General features: G+C 41.7%; 1 pseudogene; it reads left to right on the forward strand.

The window, feature by feature from the left end:
• The first annotated feature begins 16481 nt into the window (after window positions 1-16481).
• On the forward strand, window positions 16482-18015 carry LOC121244148 (annotated as a pseudogene).
• The last annotated feature ends 2928 nt before the right edge of the window (window positions 18016-20943 follow it).

Raw genomic sequence — 20943 nt, forward strand, 5'->3', positions numbered from 1 at the left:
ATTGAGTATAAGGTGCGTTTACGTGGTTATTTTAGATATTGAACTTGTCATTCATCACCATTGTATCTGCAAATGGTATGTGTAAAGGGATTTCCCCCTGCCCCCTCGGCCCAAGAGGCCCAGCCAAGCCAGGCCCAGGACGAAGTCACAAATCTGACCCACTGGGAGAATCCCTTGTACGTGACCTGTAGGAGGGAGGGAACAACAAGGGATGAGACTCGTCCATCTAAGGTTTCTCGGATAGTGTCCAGTCATCAAGTGCCCGCCCACACAGTAGGCGTGATACACTGAGAGCCACTGATCTACTGATAGAGAAAGCATAAACGAACCAAGAGGAAGGCAGACCAAGAGGAGAAGGTTGGAGAACCACACCGCATTAATGGTTCCGCCACCCAAATGACACACCCCATTAATGACACCATCCTAGAGCTACGCCACATTAATGGGGTCGCCGCAGAGCCAGGCCACATTTAAAGGTTTTGACAAAATGAATAGTATGAGGAACCTGTACCTCCTAGTAACAGGCATGATCTACTTAGTATAAATAGTTAATCCCAAGTATGAAGAAACTATCTCTGATCTCTAGACTTCCTTACTTATTTGCTACATTCCAAGTGATTGATTGACTTTGGCATCGAAGGTTACCTGACCCCGAGACTGCCCATTCCAAGTTGCATTACATTTTTCTCTGTGTAAGGCCCGTTATGGAAAACCTGAGTTGTTAGAGCCTCGCCCAAGGGTGTGTGAAACACGACGTTAACAATGACGTCGTCTGTGGGATCGTAATAGACCTTGCTTGTCCTTCTCATGCCTATGACAACCCATTCCGAACAACTTAGGAGAAACGTGAGAGATGCCATGGAAGCAAGGCTAAAAGTTATGGAGAAGTGGGTGACAAAACTAACTGATGAGGTGGAGATGCTCCGCAAGGAGAACGGGGAACTCAAGAAACCCCAACATGACCAAGAAGTTAGGGAGGCCAGTGACACCTAGCAAGTGGGGTCCCGAAACATGCAAGTGGGACCCAAGATGGAAGAAGAGCAAAAACATATGAAGGATGAGCTCTGTAGCGTCATGGGGAAGTACGAGGAGATAGCACGAAAAATGGATACGTCATCGATGGTGGACCTGTTCCTTACAAGCATAGGTCTTCCTTATACTGAAGAGGTGATGACATTCCCTTTGCCACCAAAGTTCAGGATCCCCGCTATGGAGATGGGTGACGGAAGTAGGGACCCTCTCAAGTACCTAGAAACTATCAAGGCTCAAATGACGCTACATGGTTTCCTTGGAGAAATTGCTTGTAGGGTGTTTCCGCTAACCTTGAAGGAGTCGACACGTGTATGGTTTGGGTCATTGGCACCTAAATTCGTGGACGGCTTTGGCGAACTAGCCAGGCTATTCCTAACCCAATTCATGTCCAGTCAAAGGAGGCGTCGTCCAGCTGCGTACCTCCTCACGATCAAACAAACATTGGACTAGTGCTTGAAATCTTACTTGGCCCGGTTCAATAAAAGAGCGCATGATCGTCGATGAGAAGATCACCTTGGGGAACTATCTAGGCGAACTCCTGCAACGTTGCAAGAATTCATGGACTAGGCTTACAGCTTCATCAACGTGGAAGACACCCTCCGAGCGTTAACTAAGCTGTGAATGAAGGAAATAGGGCATGCGGAAAGAACAGGGAAGGCCCCAATTAAGGCAAAACCTCATGAGAAAGGGCAAAGGGACTCCCAGGAGAAGTGATGGGAAGAAGTGCTGACAAAGGTGCTCAGGTCGGGTTACAACCGGCCCACATATACCATACAAAGGGAGGGCGACCGCGGAATAATGCGTCGGTACTGCACATACCATCAATCCTCCTCACATAACACTGAGGATTGTCGCTCTCCTGGAAGAAGGAAGGAATATGCGAAACAACATGGGTGCGCCACTCCCCGGCCAGGAGACAAGTGCAAGAGCTAAGGAGAAGATTGAGGGAAATGAGGCAGGACCGAAGTGATCAGCACTGACGAGAAAAGAAACCCTTAAGGGCTGGCAATAGGGGGCCACCGCCAAATCTCCCCAGATCGCCACCAAGGCAGCAAGCCCTCTTCGGGAGATTCAAACCATAGTAGAAGGGTTCAAGGGAGGAGGCATCACCTTGTCGGGATGAAAAGTGCATGTCAAGTGAACCCGATACTACGAGGTGTACTCAGCTGAGTATCATCCCGCCAAGCAACAAAGGAGCGACCCCACTCTTGTAATTTCATTTATGGAGGCCGATGAAGAAGGAGTCCTGTACACCCACGACGACTCATTGGTGATCACCATGCTCGTCGCCAACTTCACCACCCACAGAATCCTCATCGACAACAGGAGCTCTGCAGACATACTGTTCTGAGATGCCTTCGTCAAGATGGGCGTTGAGACCTCCCGGCTACTGCCCGCCCCCATGCTTTTAAAAGGTTTCTCCAAAGGCATTGTCTGGCCAGTAGGAACCATAACATTATCCATCCTGATGGGAAGTAGCCCCTGCATGGCCCTTGTTGTGGTTGACTTTCTAGTGGTAAAAACTCCATCGGCGTACAATGCCATCATCAACAGACCACCTTCAACTGCTTAAGGGTTGTCACGTCGACTTACCACTACAAAATGAAATTCCCCACCACCTAGGGAACGAGAGAAGTCCGGGGCGAGTCAGTGTCACCAAGGAAGTGCTACATGCAGGAGCTGAAGCAAAAAAATGAAGAACTTGCCTTGGGTGACTCCAAGGGGACAAAATAGGCTAGGCACCGCCAAAGAAACAATCCTAGGCTTCCATTTGCGATCTACCTTGCCTAGTTTCTAGGGGGAAGGGAGGGTTTTCGGCCTTGGAGAAAAGGATGGGCGATGACCTCCCCAGACCAGGAACCCGGGCCCCATTAAAGTTTGTAATGTCTCTGCACTAAACTTGTATATTCATTTTTACTTTAAAAAAGCAACTTTTAAGGGCAATATAGAAATGCAAAAACGTGCCCTCACATTACCAGTACAACACCAACAAAAAAAAAACATGCAGCTAATAAGACTCACGACGACAAGGTCGTCAACAACTTACCTCCTCGCAGGGCATTATAGGGAAAGGTAGGCCTAAGGGTTGCCTTATCCCTCCCGCGTTAGAGAGTGGGTCAGCGGATGGCGGACCAAAAATAAAACTTACCTTCCTTATGGATGTCAACAATCAGGTGCCGGTTCAGAAACAAACTACCCAAAAACTTACCTCCCCGCTGGATACTATTGGGAAAGGTATGCCCAAGGGTAGCCTTATCCCTCTTGTGGAGGAGAGTTAGACCAGCCCACGACCCTCTCGAATACATTACCCCAACCTCCGTCGCAATGAAGAGTGGGATCAGCGTTAGCCTAACCCAACATTTACCTTTCCTATGATATCAAGGAGCGGGAGATGATCCAGTAACAGACTGCCTGAAAACTTACCTCCTTGCAGGATACTATATGGAAACGTTGGCCCAAGGGTGGCCTTATCCCTCTCGTGGAGGAGAGCGGGACCAACACACGGCCTTCCCAAATAAATTACCCCAACTCCTATCAGGGTGAAAAGCGGTCATCCAACTGTTGTTCGAACTTACCTTCCCATGAGATGCTATAGGGAAAGACAGGCCTTAACATTGCCTTGTCCCTCCTACAATGAAGTGCGGGTTAGTCCTCAGGTACCGGGCATTAGAAAAGTTACCTTCCTCGTGAGTGCTAATAGGCAGGAAAGGGTACAGTAACAAATTATCAGGAAAACTTGCCTCCCCACTGGATGCTATAGGGAAAGGTCGGCTCAAGGGTGGCCTTATCCCTCCCGCAGAGGAGAGAGAGTTTTGTCGTTGCTGGAACTCGAAAACTTACCTTGACCTCCACTACGAGTGAAGAGTGGGTCTAGCGCCAGCCTAACTCAAAGTTTTACCTTTCCTTGTGATGTCAACGAGCTGGAGCGGGTCCAGTAATAGATTGCCCGAACAACTTACTTCCTTACAGAGCCTAAAAGGGAAAGATCGGCCTAAGGTTGGCCTTGCCCCTCCCGTAGAGGAGAGCAGGCAACACCCACGAGGCAACCCAAAAAACTTACCCTGACTCCTATCACAGTGAAAGAGCAGGTTGCCCGAACGGCAGCTCGTAAAAGTTACCTCCTTGGGAAACCAAAAAGGGGCATGCTAACTTGAGGTAGCCCGACCCCTCCCCAATGGAGTGTGGGCCTATGTCTTATGACTACCCAAAGAAAGAAAAGGAACGACGTACCGCAAAAAGGGGTTACATGAAGCATCAGCAAACTAGGAAAATACAAGGAAGGTACAGCTAGATACACAAAATTACTTTATTAGTTATGTAGGATCACCAAAAAAAAAAGAAAAAAAAAAGATACAAGGAACCAAAAGAAAACTTGACAAAAGGAAACACAAGGAACAAGTTACACCATAAGGCCACATACAGTCGCATGGGCTACAAGGAGGAGAACTGTTCTAGTGGAAATGTGCTCTTGGACATAAGGAAACCAGATGGCAAAATGTAGCCATCTATGTTCTAGACTGCGATGCAACACCAAGAATCAGAGCACCACGATTACCAAGCCACTCGCCGTTGCAACAAAAGCAATTGTCCATTGTGAACAAGTAGGCAGTAAGTTCGAGTGCAGGCATTTGAAGAGATTCTGATATCCAGAGAAGCTTTTGAAGTTGAGCCTCGTAAGTAAAGGGGCGAGAACGAGGAAGCACAATAAGTAAAAGGGTAAGAATGAGAACAAAGTGTCCAAGACACCAAAAACAAAGGATGGGTGGCTCCACCCTCCGACACAAGGACCTCCACAACTAGTAGGGCCTGAGCACCACCAGAGGATCTGTCGCCCACTAGGATGTGAAGAATCCATCAGAGTGATGGAGGATAGGAAAACAATGCGAAAGAACTTCAAAAGAAAAGAAAGGCAGAAGTAAGTATGGTGGAAATTCTAATTGGGAGAAAGTTCCTTATATAGGCAGGGCGGGCTCTTGACCTACCCAAACGTCATAACTCCAAGAATCACCATCAGATGCCACGTGTCCCCTCTTTAGAGAACCAGAATCCCTTGATTATCGCAATTGCCATAGTACGTATATGTTGATATAATGTGACGAGTTAATGCCAGTAAACAACGGAGCCATAACACAGAATTCAAAGGCACACCATTCATTGTGAAAACATAATTGGCACTGTATTGCCACATACGTAAAATACAAACCGTTGCCCAGCTTGTGACCAAACTAGCCTGGAAGTTGGTAGGGCCTAAGAAGAATTCTTCCCAAAATCATCAAGAAAGAATTAGCAAGGTAACCATACTATAAAGGATTTTCACCTACTATCTAAGTGCTACCCGGCATGGGGGCACCAAATAACTAAACTGCCTGAAAAACTTACATTCCTCGTGAGTATCAACAGGCAGGAGCAGGATGCTATAGGGAAAGGTTGGGCCAAAGGTGGCCTATCCCTCCTGCAGTGGAGAGCAAGTTCTGCCCTTGCGGGAACTTGAAAACTTACCCCGACCTCCACTACGACTGAAGAGTGGGTTTAGTGCCAGCCTGACTCAAAGTTTTACCATTCCTTGTGATGTCAACGAGCTGAAGCGGGTTCAGTAACAGACTGCCCGAACAACTTACCTCCCTACAGGGCCCAAAAGGGGAAGGCCGACCTTGCCCCTCAAGTAGAGGAGAGCGGGCAATGCCCACGAGGCAACCTAGAAAACTTACCTCGATTCCTATCACGGTGAAAGAGCGAGCTACCCCAACGGCAGCCCGAAAAAGTTACCTCCTTGGGAAACCAAAAAGGGGCATGCTAACTAGCCCGACACCTCCCCAATGGAGTGTGGGTCTAAGTCTTATGATTACCCAAAGAAAAAAAACTCTACAAAAAAGGAACGAAGTATCGCAAAAAGGGGCTGCACGAAGTATCAGAAAACAAGGAAAATACAGAGAAGGAATAGCCAGATACGCAAAATTACTTTATTACTTTTGTAGGATTAAAAAAAAGGGTGCAAGGAACAAAAAGAAAACTTGACAAGAGGAAACACAAGGAATAAGTTACACCATAAGGCCACAAACAATTGCATGGGCTATAAGGAGGAGAACTGTTCTAGTGGAAATGTGCTCTCGGACGCAAGGACACCAGATGGTAAAATGTAGCCATTTATGTTCTAAATTGCGATGAAGCTAATGCCAAGAATTGGATCACCACAGTGACCAAGTCACTCGCCACTCACCACTCACCACTCGCCACTACAACAAAAGCACTTGTCCACTGTGAACAAGCAGGTAGTAAGTTCGGGTGCAAGCATCTGAAGAGATTCTGATATCCAGAGAAGCTTTTGAAGTTGAGCCCCATAAGTAATGGAGCAAGAACGAGGAAGCACAGTAAGCAAAAGGGAAAGAATGAGAACAAAGGGTCTGAGACCCCAAAAACAAAGGATGGGTGGCTCTACCATCCGACACAAGGACCGCCACAACTGGCAACGACCTGAGCTCCACCAAAGGATCTGTCACCCACTAGGATGTGAAGAATCCATCAAAGCGATGGAGGATAGGAAAACAATGCGAAAGAACTTCGAAAGAAAAAAAAGGCAAAGGTAAGTATGGGGGAAATTCTAACTGAGAGAAAGTTCCTTATATAAGCGGGTTGGGCACTTGACATGCCCAAATGTCATAACTCCATGAATCACCACCTGAAGCCACGTGTCCCTTCCCCAAAGAGCCAGAATTCCTTGATTATCGCAATTGCCGCAGTACATATATGTTGATATAATGTGTGGAGTTAATGCCAGTGAAGAACGGAGTCATAATGCAAAAATCAAAGGGATGCCATTCAATTTGGAAACATAACTGGCACTATATCACCACGTACGTAAAATACAAACCGTTGACTAGCGTGTGACCAAACTAACCGGGAAGTTGGTAGGGCATAAGATGAATTCTTCCTGGAATCATCCAGAAAGAATTAACGGGGTAACCATATTATAAATTATTTGCTCCTATTATCTAAGTGCTACCCGGCTTGGGGGCATCAACCTAACAACCCGTGTCAGTCGCTGCAGTCAAACACCTCGGTAAGTTTCCCTAAAACTTGTATGAAATCTATTTCACTAATGCAATTATTTTATGTGGCGCAAAAATCAATTTGTTTTAATCGGCAAAATCAACTCCACTAAGTGGGAACTTCGTCAATAACTCACCCCCTCCCCCTTCGGTGAGGCGACATGAAAAGGTAGGTCTAAAAGGTTGCGTTGTCCCTTCCGTGGAGAAGTTTGAAATTCAGATCGGCCCTTGGTCACCTGAAGAACAAAACCTCCATCAGCAGAATCTTCGCCAACAAAGCGAAGGCACCAGAGGAGTAGGCTAGGAGAAATACAAGGGTACGACTGGCACAACCACCAAAATAACGACCATGATGATAGCCGCATTCCAGGAGCTACTATCCACAAAAGATAAACAAGCCCAACATGACCAGCTAGAGGGGTAGGCGGGGACACTGCGGACCCCTTTACCCATGTTCCCTAGGTTGGCCACACAACAACAAGGAAGAAAGGGAAAAAAGGCATAAGCAAAAGCCATGAGAAGCAAAAATATGTGCATCGACCATTGTGTCTCTATGTATAAGCTGTTGAACATCAAAAAACGAATACATGTTTAAAAAAAAAAAGAGAAAAAGGGAGAAAAGTGAAGGTATGACAAGGCGCATAAAATCCCTATGTTTCAGCACCAGGAACACCGGCATCAGCAGCAGTAGAAGCGGGGTCACCTAACTCAATGGCCACAGGAACAAGGTTGGTAGAATCCCCTGACACCGGCAAGGGTGCAAAAGCAGTCGGCATCTCTTTCCTCCCCAAATCAAAACTGGATTTAAAGGATACCTCACTAATGGGGATATCGCCAAGGGCAGGTCACTGAAGGGATCTGGTGAAAGACCTTGAACAGAACTTCAGACTCTGAAGAAGAAATGATTGCATCAATTTGCAGCCTTCATTAAACCCATGTCCCCACGCCTTATCACGAAGAGTCAGGAACCACCTTAGTTGCTTGTATAGGGAGAGATTGGCATCCTAGAGATTCGTGTGCAACTGCTCCAACCGGTCAATCTCTTCCCGCAAATGCCTCTTCTTCTCTTGCTCTCAGGAGAGGCAACCTGGAGTCTTTGACTGAGTTGCTCCAATTGGGTCTTCTCCTCTTCCCACTTCTGCTTATGCTTTCGGTGATTACGCTCTAACTTCTTCAACCTCTTACGCTCGCTAGACAAGTCGAGCCTCGTCTTCTCAAGTTTAGACTTCAGTTGTTCCTTCTCTTCCATGTTGCTACGAGCGTGGTCTAAACTATCCAGAGTGGCTGCCTCTTGATCATCTATGGTAAAGGCCGTGAGTTGAGAAGTGCCCTAATGACGTAAAATCAATACTAAGAAAAAGAGAGGAGGTATGAAGAAAAAATAAAATGAGAAAAAAAAGCAATCAAACCTCGTGGAAGGAAGATGACAAGCATTTGACAACTCGGCCAATAGCTTCCCCCTGACTTTCTTCCATGGCCAGCTGAGATAAGGAAGTAAGGGCCTCTGCAAGATTGGCAAATTCAGGAAGCTCCCCAGAAACCTCGAGAGCAGTGGTGGGGTTCTCACTTGAGGGCCACGAGGAGAGGCCAATCACAGCGACTGGATATTCAGCCCGGGAGGGTGGCTTCTCGTTCAGACCCTCACCACTGGCATCACCCACAAAATCGTCGCCTGCGAAAGGCTCTACCTGAGCAATCGGGTTGACGACTGCACTCCTCAGACCCTCATCGGCCTGGGCAAAAGAATCTACAATGAGACCCACCGGGCTCCCAAGGATTTCGACGGTTGAAGGTGGTTGACCTCCTGTGCGATCTTCGGTCTCCGCACGGTTGTTTGAAGAAGCTTTCTCTCACTCATTAGTTGCCTTGAGAGAGTGACTCCCAATGGCTGAGCGAGTCAAGGAAGACGCAAAAATACTTTTGAGGAGGTGGCCCATTTCAGCTTCAACCTTGGGCTCCTCACCAATCATCACAGGTTATGGCACCACGGGGGAACTACCAGCGTAGGGGCCGCCTCAGTAATTAGATGGCTAGCTTCCAAAGTAACCATTTCTTGCATCAAAGGGTCCTGGATCCCAGGAAGGGGTCTGTCCTTAGCCGAGCACCCCTCGATGAGCTTTCTTCCCTTTATCCAGAATAGGAAGGTCTAAGGAATGCTTCCGGGACAAAACAACTTGTGGCCTCATAACCATCGGCCTATGACCTATAGGAAGGTGCCCCAAGGGAGCCAGAGACCTATCCAGACTCTCCTCGAAAAGGAGGAAATCAGAATGAATGTCGTCGGGATGTTTCTTCACCCATTCTCGTAAGATCGTGATAGGTGTCGATTCATAAGAGGTAGTTGTCGGATGTACGACCTTATCCTCCAAAACCTTTCCCCAATCTGTTCTTATGGGACACTCCTGGTGATTCACTTGGCCCATTGGAAACTCCCAACCATGGCCAGAAACAAAAAAGAACATGCGGGACCAATCTTTTACCTTGCAGTACTGGTGCTCCAATGTCACCAGGGCTTGGGACGCCTTGAAGCTACACACATTACCCTTCAGGCGCAGCACTCTGTGGGCAAGAAGAAACTCGCGGCCGGTAAGGTTTGTGTCATCTAGGTAGGATTCCAACAAAAATCACCGCCAGATAATACTGCAGCAAATCAATTTTTTCCAAGCGTTCAGGTGCAATTGAGTAGGGGCCAAACCAAGGCTGTCTAAAAGGTCGCGGATGGGGTAAGGAAATGGCAATCGCAAGCCGCATGAGAACATAAAGGGATACAGGGCTACCTTATTAGAGTGGCCTCTGCATCAACAGCGCCCTTGTAGGGGTCAAGAACTTCAAAGGCAACAGATTCTGGCACTCTATAGGTGAAGGCTAAAGAAGCCAATGTGGACTTGAAAGCAGATGAGCGCCATCCACTATCCAAAAACACTGGCCTGACGTCGGTAGGAGCACTAGGTTGAACAGATTTTTCAGAAGCCATCATTACCAGAACACGAAGTAATAAAGGGGACTAGTTGAAAAGGAGAAGAATCGAAGGGGCAAGGATGGCCTAACAATTGTGAAGTAATGGGAGCAAGTCAGGGCCCACTCCCACGATTTATAAGAGAATGTGACAGTTAGACTCTCATAAGTCGTCAAAACCAAAGTACTTGCCGCTTTGGTCTCAGAAAATGTGGTTCACGGAGCGACATCAACACGAAAGACCACCTGACACCCCTTCACTAATGAGTTTGAAAAGAAGTGATAAAAATGTGAGCCCATCATGGAAGGACGCCGTCAGGAGTAGCCAACCCACAGGAACTTCCCAGATGGTAGAAAACCTAAATAGAGTACCCGACCTTGGGGTGAAGACTAGGTTACATCACGAAAAAATTCCAACCATACTCATCCGATGAGAATTAGAAGGGTAACCACAAGGGGATTCCACCCCCTCCCCAGCGTACAAGGCCTAGGAGCTCCAGCCAAGCCCGGCCTAGGACGTAGTCACAAATCTGGCCCACTGGGACAATCCCCTATACGTGACCTATAGGTGGGAGGGAGTAGCAGGGGATGGGACTTATCGAACTAAGGTTCCTTGAATAGTGTCCAGTCATCAAGTTCCGGCCCACACAACAGGTGTGATACACGAAAAGCCATTAATCTACTGACAGAGAAAGCATAAACGGTCCAGGAGGCAAGCAGACCAAAAGAACAAGGTTGGAGAACCATGCTACATTAATGGTTCTGCCACATAAACGACACACTCCATTAATGATGCTGTCGTAGAGCCACGCCACATTAATGGGACTGTCGCAAAGACATGCATCATTTATAGGTTTTGACAAAATGAACAGTACAAGGAACCCGGACCTCCTAGTAATTGGCATGATCTGCTTTCCAAACTAGTAGTATACATAGCCGATCCTAGGTATGAGAAAACTCTCTCTGATCCCTAGAGAGAGTTTCAAGTGCATTGACTGAATTCGGCATTAGAGGTTACCCAGCCTTAAGGCTGCCCTCTCCAAGCCGCATTACATTTTTCTCTATGCAGGGCCTGTTGTGGAAGATCTGATTTGTTGGAGCCTGGCCTAAGGATGTGCGAAACATGATGTTAACAGTATGTATGTGAATGTAAGTTTTTCATACATATGAAGCACATTTTTAAAGCACCACCAAACAATATAAGCTTGATAAGTTTATTTTAGTTGAATTTTTGGATCGTTAATTTCTTGACATTTTCTGGTTTTAGAAAGTCAAAACCAAACCCACATTCGATTGGTCATGAAATTGATCATGAGAAGTTGATCAAACTTCTGTTAACCAATGTGCGTACTCAATGAAAAAATAGTACTTCTAATACCTTTCTTGTTTGATCGCAGACCTTTAATGTTAGTCAATTCTCTAATCATAGGTGATTATATATAGGATATATATGTTGAAGGAGAAATTTATGTTTGAAATTTATGGAATTTAGTTGAATTAAAAAGTGTTTAGTAACAATTTTAACATAATAATTAAAAAAATATCTTTAAAATTTTTGTTTCTACATATAAAAAAATCAACCTACACTACAAGAAATTTGACTTTTAGGAATGAAATTGTTAGGGACGAATTAAATTTCATCCCTAAAAGTCATTTTTCCTGAGCTACTAAATTCATTTGAACGGATAAATATCCATTCGAACAAAATTGTCTCAAAAAATTAAAATCGTTTGAACAGAACAAAATAGATTCTAATATGGAATTAATGCTTGTTTGAACAGTATATAATCTATTCGAATAACAATATTGGTAGGAAATTAATTTATTTTTCCCGAGAAAAGTTAATAACTGTTCGAACTTAAATTTATTTGTTCGAATAGACATTTTTTCCATTAATTTGTTTATCATCATTAATTTGTGCATATATTTTTTCCATTAAAGTAATAAATATTTTTTCCATTAATTTGTTATCATTTCGAAAATATAAAAATGTGTATATATTATATATTATGATTTGCGGTGAATTAAAATATTTATAAATTCATAAATTAATTTTAGATAATTAATTTCATAACTTTATAGTAATTTCTTTTATGTTAAATTTATATAAATATAACTTTAAAGATAGTATCATTTTTTATATTATCATAAACGGCAAGTAAAAATCCAAAAAAATAAATAAGGTAGCAAACACGAAAAATAAAAACCATACATTAATTACATCCCAAATATATAATATTTAGTACGACATAAAAATGTAAAATAATAACTAAAACGAACAATATTTGATAAGTAGATCAACATCCTCTTGTAATATTTTAATGCATCATTCTAGATCCCTAAGCTTCTCCATGATGGGCTCAACAAACTTCACAAACAGAGCTCCTACCTGATCCAAAGTAACCCCAAGAGTCTGACTCTCAATAGCAGTAGTACTACTAAAAGCTGGATCTGTTGGCGTGGCACTAGGCTATTCTGGTGTAGTCTTCCGCAAGTGCCCCTTGCTCTTCCTGAATGTGATCTTCTTAAGGGGCCTATTTGTGGTAACCTCCGCTTAGTCACAGACACTGTAACCCCCGATCAGAGTAGGAGGTTAGATATCAGCAGTGCAAATGGTAGAGTACCTCCACTGGAATAGTGTGACTCTGTTTGAATGTGGAGGAAGAAATACAATGCCAGATCAATGGAGTCCCCTCGTGCTATATGCAGCAAAACTCTGGCTTGATCGATCCAAAAATCAGTCTTGTATTTTTTCGGACCGATGTTATAGTCAACAATTAAATTAAGCATTCTAAAAAATGCTATAGAATCAGCCTGTCGGATCACCTCATACTAGTTGACGCACCCAATCGTCTGTGAGACCATCATCAGGTAGATCCTCATCCTCACTACCATCTGAACTAGTATCCGACTCTACCCAGTGTGCCGTGAGTTAAGATGGACATCCGATAAACGTAATGTACCCTAAAAAGTGTTAAGATATTTTCCGTTGATTCCTTGACTTCAAAAATTGTTTATGTCCCGATTGACTGTGGAAGATATGTCTTAGCATCACACAGAAAGAGTTCAAAATGAAAAATTCCTCTCGCAATCTGCAGATTCCTTACAATGGAAGAAATTTGACATCGAGTATCCATAGTTTGCTGAAGAACCTCGCAATGTACGTCTTGGTTTAGGAACATATGGTTTTAATCCATTTAACAACATGAGCACTTCTCATAGTACTTGGTCTGTCATATTAATGCCCTATAACTTGCCACCTTGGAAGTGTATGAATGACTCGTATTTTATGATGACTCTACTGATACCAGGGCCAAGGTCACCAGGGAACAAATTAGATGTATATCTGCAACCACTGATTACAATGTTGAAAGAGTTGTGGGATTAGGGTGTCAGTACATATGGTGCGGCCTCGTTACGAGAGTTCAAGATGCATGTTGCAGTGATGTGGACAATAAATGATTTTTCAGCATATGAAAACTTGTCTAGGTGGAGCACAAAAGGTAAAATGGCTTGTCCTGTATGCAATAAAGATAAGCAGTCTCAATGGTTGAGTCATGGTAGAAAATTATATTTTATGAGACACCGTCGTTATTTACCATATGATTATAGATGGCGTTCAAATAGAGCGATGTTTGATGGAAGGGTTGAGTGCAGGTCATCACTGCTAGAGTTGTTTGGGAATGATATTATCGCGCAGTTGGGGGATGTTTCAAAAAACAGATTTGAGAAAGATACAAGAGTTCGAAAGAGAAAACGACAAGCAGTGGAGTTGAATTGGACAAAAAAAAAGTATTTTCTTTGAGTTGTTATATTGGTCTACTTGACACTGCGCTACAATCTAGATGTTATGTACATCGATAAAAATATATGTGAGAATATATTGGGCACTCTAATGTCAATAGAAGGGAAGACAAAATATATAGCTAACTCTCATAAAGACTTAAAGGAGCTGGGGATAAGACCAGAGTTGCATTTGCAAGATAATGGATCATCAGTTTACAAGCCCATCGGATGGTATACATTTTCAAATGATGGAAAAAAGAAATTTTGTGATTGGTTCATGACAATCAAATTACCCAATGGCTATACTTCAAACATGACAAGATGTGTTCAAACACATGATTGGAAGATAACTGGTCTTAAAAGTCAGGACTGTCATATATTTCTGCAACGTCTGTTGCAGGTTGGTCTGTATGGAAAGCTTACTCATGATGTTCGTACAGCTCTCACAAAATTAAGGAAATTTTTCAGAGCCATTTGTAGTAGAACGTTGAAAGTTGATGCATTGTTAAAAATGAAAACTGTCATAGCAATAATATTGTGCAAATTGAAGAGTTTGTACCCACCATCATTATTTGATGTAATGGTTCATTTTATTGTGCACCTATCTCATGAGACTTTAGTCCCTGGCCTGGTTCAGTATAGATGGATGTATCCTATTGAATGGTTTTTGGGAAAACTTAAGCTATCCATGGGAAATAAAACCATTCTAGAAGGTTCGATTGTAGAGTCGTATATTGATAATGAGTTGCATACATTTTGCTCAATGTATTTTTGTGGGGTTGATACTAGATTTACAAGATCAGACCGAAATTATGAAGGTGGATAAGATATGGGAGTCTCATCGACATTTACTGTGTTTTTCAAGACCGTACGACCGATAGGCGCACAAGAGGGTTACGACCTATGTGGGTGAGAGTTTGAAAGAGCTCGATGGTATGTCTTGAATAACTGTGCAAAGATTGACCACTACTTGAGGTTAGTGATGATTCTCTAAATCAATATTATCTTTAAGTCCATGTATAATAATATAGTATAACTTCATACAAATTAACCATTCACATTCACATGCATAGCAAACATATACAACTACTTCGCACAAATGGTGTAACTGACGTAGAAAAGACGCACGAAGAGAAATTTGCCTAGTGGTTTGAACATACAGTATTACTGTGAAGCCCTATTTTATAATACGAACTTCATACCAGTAAACTCCACTTTTTTTTTTCTATTTAATAATATTTATTGACGTAGGTTGTATTGAAATATGGTAAAAATTTAGAAGAAATTTCACCAGAACTGTATGCTTTGGCATGTGGTTCGTCCAGGTGGGCCATCCAATACTCAGGATATTTGGTGCATGGATATAGATTTCACACAACTGATAGAGAACGATATAGGAAAACTCAAAATTGTGGGGTCGTAGTCGAAGGAAGCCATGGAGATGATAACATTAACTTCTACAGAATCGTGGAAGATATCATAGCATTTAAGTACGTGGGGGGGATATATGGTTTGGTTGCTTAAATGTAATTAGTGGGATGTCTCAAATTCTAGGTTGGGAGTACGTAACGATTATTATTTTGTGAGTGTCAATACATCTCGCACATGGTATGAGGATGATCATTTCGTTCTCGCTTGCCAAACGAATCAACTTTTTTATTTAGATGATCCGGAGTACGAAAACCCATGGTGGGTAGTGGAGAAGTTTGCACCAATAAATATATATGATTACATTCTAGAGGTAGACGAACCACATGAAGAAGTTGATAGTTCAGTAAATAAAGAAGCATATCAAGAAAACGAAGTAGGCATCAATTTATTTATTGATCTAAACTAAAATGATATGGTCCCATTGCGTAGAGAAGATGTTCAACCCGAAGTAATTGAGGGTGAAATATCGAAAGAAGATGAATCAACTGAAGCGTCTAGCGTGGATGAGGGCGACTGGTCTAGCAAAACAAATAGTGAATGAATTTCAAACATGAATTTTTGTAAGTATTATTCTTATAGATATCTGTAACGTCTGTTTGAATAATAATTTGTTACAATTCCAAATAGATATGCCTCCCAAACACAAAGCAACATGTGTGCCATCCTCATCCATTACTGACTCCCCGTGTGGTTCACTTGCTAAGAATAGTGAGCCAACATCACCAGATCAGGACAACGTATTTTATCAAATTAAATATTACATTTTATGCTCAATTTAAGTAATATATCTATAAAATGCAATAATTTAATTAAATAGTATGCTTTAATTACTATATATATATAGATGTTGTAAGCCAGCGTCAAGGTAGAGGCACAACGAGGGGTGTCTGTATAGAGAAAGTAAGGAAAGTGAGTAAAATTAAGGTTGATATTACTTAGGATCACACCAGTGACTCTGGAGATTCGGCAGCATGGCTGGCTTATTATGTTGGTACGCTTTCTCGCACGTATGCACCGATTGCTACATCCTCTTGGTCTAAAGTTTCCCAAGATGTCAAATCAACAAGCGTTGCTCTGTAATAAGCTACATCTCACGCAACTGAGTATATAATATTTTACTTTCAAGTTACTTTGTATTTATACTAATTGTTTATAATTTTTGAAAGGATGAGTTTGAGATTAATTTTGGTAGACAAGAGAATTGATTAACGGTTGAGGAACTGATGTCGAATGCATTTTGGAGGTACAAAGGTCAGTGACATACATACTATAAGAAGTTCAGTACTACAATAGAGGCACGCCAACATTCATTCCAAGCAATGCCACCAAACGAATGGTATATGATAGATGTATTAAATATACAGACTAATATTTTTTTTTAGCAACGGAGTATTGTGAACAAAGCAAATATATCAAATTTAAAGATAAACCATTAAGTGGGTTCTCGATCTTTTCATCATTTGTTTAACAAAATGGTAAGTTATTTTAGTTTTCGTTAAATATTAACATATTATACACTTTTTTGATTTAAGTTCTAATATAGATTTTCCTTTTGCAGAAAGAAGAAAGTTCCATTGACTATGATCTGACCAATTGTAGGCTAAAGCACATAAAAATTGTGATGGTGTTTTGGCCAATCCCGAAACTGAAGCAAACTTTGTAAGTTTAAGTTTCTTTAATTCTATTGTCACATAATATTTTTGTTACTTATACTAACTTTAATATTTTTGTTTTTGTAAGACAATTTCATTGGCAATTATGTTTGTGACCATTCTAGCCATGCATGAGGAGGCATGGTTGCCAGATAAGTTGGAGGGAGTGTATACATTTGGGCAACCAAGAGTTGGAAACGAGCAGTTTGGGGATTACATGAAGGAAAAGTTGAATGAGAATGATGTGAGGTATCTGAGATATGTTTATTGCAATGACTTGGTGCCTAGGGTCCCTTATGATGATGGCAGAATATTCTTTTGCCACTTCTCTCCCATCCTCTACTACAATGTCTACTACAACGAGAAGGTCAGTATTAGTACTCTCTCTTTCTTGATCATATATAACTCTTTGAAATAGTCACATTATCCTTTGCAACTAGTAACCGAAAAAAGATTATGTTCAAAATTACTATAGAATCAATTGTGCATTGTGTAGGTACACAATTAATCAGATATAGAATATTTAACCATTTTTTCAATCAAATAGTTGGGACTTTCTCACATATCACTTACTGAAATATGAAAAGTTAGTAAAAGTAAATGTGCTAATGTGATAACATCTTAAACATTTAATTTGAAAGTAATTGGTAATATAATTAAAAAATAAGGTAGCATCTTAGGAATTCTAGGAGATCATTGTCTCTTTCACTCTCTTTCAAGCGTATAAAAGAATAAAATTTTAGATGTAAAACAATAAAATTTTAGATGTGGAACAATAGCACTAATGCATTGCATCCTTAATGTTGGAATCCAGGTTTTATGGGACCAGCCAAATAAGAACTACTTCTCACTATTATGGGTAATACCTAAGTACCTAAATGCAATTTTGGAGCTGATCCAAAGTTTCCTGATTCCATATATCAGAGGTTCAGGCTACATAGAAAGTTGGTTGATGAAAATGTATAGTGTTCGGATTGATAATTCCCAGATTAGCAGCACATAGTCCTGAAGATTATGTTAACGTCACTTGATTATGATCCTTACCTATAGACCTCCAAAACTCACTTCAGCATAGAAATTCTAAAGTTGGCTTACCAAAGAAATCACAATAGCTTATATAAAGGCTTTAGGGTTTATTTGAGGACAACCTACAACTCATTTTAGGATTTAAATTACAATGTCATTTTCTTTTTTCGATTCAGTTTAGAGAGACAAGAAATACATTTATCGAAATAATTGGCTTGTGAACCAAATATTTTATTTTAGGAGCATTTCATGAATCAAGATCAGGCATTATATATAGTCACCATGTCTACAACTTGCGAGAATGGTTTTATAGATCGCAGACAAGTCATTGTACTTATAACTCAAGAAATATAGGGCTAGGCAGTGGGTCACCCGAACTTCCATGCCCTATCTGCCCAATAGGCTAAGTGAATGAATTATTAATTTAACTTTTCAAAAAGCAAGTGGGTGGCTCGGGGTATCTACCTCCTGCTTCCTTTCCTCCCTTTTATTCTTCATGCCTCTCTCCCCTTTTCTAAATCTTTTCTTCTTCTTCATCTCTTCATTCTCATCATCTTCTACTTATTCTTCGTGCATAGACCCAAGTCATGACGACATGAGTGTACATTGAGATCCATGGCAAGACCATGAGCTCTACAAAGACCTATTGCACAACATGATGTTGAGCCTCAATAGAGTGCTAGAGACCCATGGCCACCACTGTGGGTATCCCCATGCAGAGGCTCGTGATCAAGATTGTGAATTTAATCTTTTATCTATGAGCAAGTGGGTTTTAATGATTTGGTTATTATGGCTTTTTGAATTATGTAATGGCCTCGAAGCTTGGAAGGGTTTGAATGTTTGCAAGAGAGGGTTTAGCTTGGTTTCATTGATAGAAATTGGATGGGGGGATGGGAAGTACATCTACTCAATCAATGGGGGCATGTAGGCATGAGGTCAGGCGAGGATTTGCTTCATTGTCCAAATTGTGTTTTTAGCAAAGATAGATACAATATTAGTCAAGTGTACTAACACTTATCACATTAGATTATATTGTGAGGGATATATTATTTTGAAGGAAAATTTTTTTCCCTTCTATCGTTTCTTTTGTTATGAGCAATATCAAATTAACTAACATTAAATGTACAATAGGAACGAGCAAGAGATATTAACAAATGCCTTAAAACAAACTTTATAGTGCATGAAATAGAAAAACAAAGGGGAAATGGAACTAAATGGTCAATTCGCAATCGAGGAAAAGGCTACCTTACTATTTTTAGTAATTTCTTTAAATATTTTTTGGGTTAGATGGAAAATTCTTTTTTATGTGCCGAGAAAATTTTTGGAACAAGTATAAATATATATATATATATATATATATATTTATGGATGAGTCGAGGCCCAAAACTCAGGCAATAGCTCATTTATTATTTTCCTTTTGGTCACTACGAAACATGGGCCAAATATTTGAAATGGGTCAAATGCCCAAGCCCAAGAGATCTTGTATTGGCCCCCAATGACATGCATGTCCATTCCTTCTGTATGCACTTTTCTTCCTCAATTTTTTTTTCTCTAGGGTTTCTAATCATCTATACATATATACATGTATTACCTCTCTTGTGCAAAGAAATTCCCCTAAGCTAGGGTTGTCGTATCTGCTCCATAAATTTACCATCAAGCACTCTACAACTACACCACCCTAGCCATGACTAGAACACGAGCAGCAACACTGGAAACCGCTCCTGCTCCCTCTGTTGTGAACCCCCTGGAAACTGAACCCATGTACCCAGACCAACCTTCCCGAACCACCTTAAAGTAGCTGCACTACCAAGAACCACCACGCCATAGAAACCCACGCACCCATAGGACCAATAGCCCACCCAGTTGCACCTCCATAGCCCACCTCTCCTTCACACCCTGAGCCCTCCCTCCACTGAAAACCACCATGAAAACAACCAAGTTGTAGCCTTAGATCATGTCGTTAGCATCACTACACCAGACCACCGTGAGCCACCCGTCTCCGTTCACTACCCAACCACCAAGTAGCCACCATGCTGCTCCTTCCACCAAGACAGGATATACCATGTTCTCATACACCCAAAATAGAGCACCATTCCTTTCCGTCTAACAAGGCTCCTCTGCAAGCAAGACCCTTCGTCCATGGTTGCACCACCATGCAAGACCTCCATCCCTCTCAGTAAGCCCACACTAAACTCCCCCACTGTGGCTCTTCATCCCTCTCCCTTACATGCTGCTCTCTTTCTCTCTCTCTCTCTCTCTCTCTCTCTCTCTCTCATCACTCTCTCTAAGTGCTTCACCGCAATCACCACCACCTACCGCACCCCAGTGTCGTCGTGCCTCCTTCCCTCAGAGGTACATTACAACAGATAAGGCTTTTTGGGATGAAGAGTTTCATCCAAAAAGACTAGATTTTCATCCCAAAATATATTTTTGGGCGTAAATAAAGTGTTTCAAGGTTGTCCCAATATCACTGTTCCAAAAGGTTTTTTGGGACGAAAATTACAATTTCATCCCAAAAAGTATCTTTTGGGATGAAATTTTGCTAGACTGTTCGATCATGTTCGAATGAAATTTTTTATTCTGTGATTGAATTTCATCTCAGGAAGTCGTTTGACGTCCAAAAAAACCGTTCGAACAAACATATTGTTTGAACGGGTACTTCATGGCTGGTCGATCGATACTAATACGTTTGACCAAACATACATGAGGAAATGTTCGAAGAAACAAATTGATGATCGAAAGTACATTATATTAATTTTTATAATTGAATAAGCCGTTCCAACTTGTTTGGGATGGAAAGAGTTAGTTGCCTGTTCGAACGGTTCACAACGTTTGTTTACCGTTTGAACTCCAACTTATGATGTTCAAACAGTTGTGTCCGATGTATATATGTTTGACCGTTTGATGATTGTTCGAACGGTTAGTATTTTCATAGAGAATAATAATATAAAACCAAATAGATATTTATATTTCAAAAATACATTACAAATTATTCAATATAAATAAAACTAATA

This window comes from Juglans microcarpa x Juglans regia, chromosome 8S (assembly GCF_004785595.1).
Source record: "Juglans microcarpa x Juglans regia isolate MS1-56 chromosome 8S, Jm3101_v1.0, whole genome shotgun sequence".
Lineage (NCBI taxonomy): Eukaryota > Viridiplantae > Streptophyta > Magnoliopsida > Fagales > Juglandaceae > Juglans > Juglans microcarpa x Juglans regia.